Raw genomic sequence first — 751 nt, forward strand, 5'->3', positions numbered from 1 at the left:
AGTTTTCTCCCAGCCCAGGGCTCTGAAGCCCGAAGTGCGCGCAGGATCAGTTCCAAGGTGCTAGCGCACTTCCAGGCCAAAGTTCCTGCAGCGCTGAGGCCCCGGCAAGGGGCGGGTCTATCAGTTAGTTACTCTGGCGCTGCCCGCGAGCCTGCGGGAAGGGGGGATGGGCTCTGTTACTCACGGATCTGCCGCAGGGATTTCTGAACTTTTGGTGTCCGCAGGTCTGTAGCTGTGGTCGCAGGTCTCTGTCCCCAGTGGCTGCAGGGTCCTGGTATGCGTCTGAGATCAGACTGGGTGGTGCTGAGGCCAGGATCCTAGTCTCAAGCAGCTCTGTTTCCCAAGATGGCGTCTATATATGTGTTTTCTGATGGTCTTAGGAGACCCCTGTGAAAGGGTCATTTGACCCCCAAAGGGGTTGCGACCCACAAGTTGAGAACCACTGCTCTATTGGATAAATGGTGCTTGCTCATTTGGACATCGCTTTGGAAAAAAATAACTTTCAACCCTTTATACCACCTAAAAAAAACCCTACAAATTTTAGGTGAATTATCCTATCTAATAATAGACAAACATGGTAATTAACCATACCTCCGACATGCTTCCCATTGGCTAATCAGGGCAATATGCAAATTAACTGCTAACCAAGATGGCGGCCGGCAGCCAGGCAGCTGAAGTGAACAGGAGGCTTGCTTGCTCCAGTGATGGAGGAAGCCAAGGTTCCCCGCCTGCCGCTGCTGGGCTCTGAGCT

Source organism: Myotis brandtii, unplaced genomic scaffold (genome assembly GCF_000412655.1).
Source record: "Myotis brandtii unplaced genomic scaffold, ASM41265v1 scaffold38, whole genome shotgun sequence".
Taxonomy (NCBI): domain Eukaryota; kingdom Metazoa; phylum Chordata; class Mammalia; order Chiroptera; family Vespertilionidae; genus Myotis; species Myotis brandtii.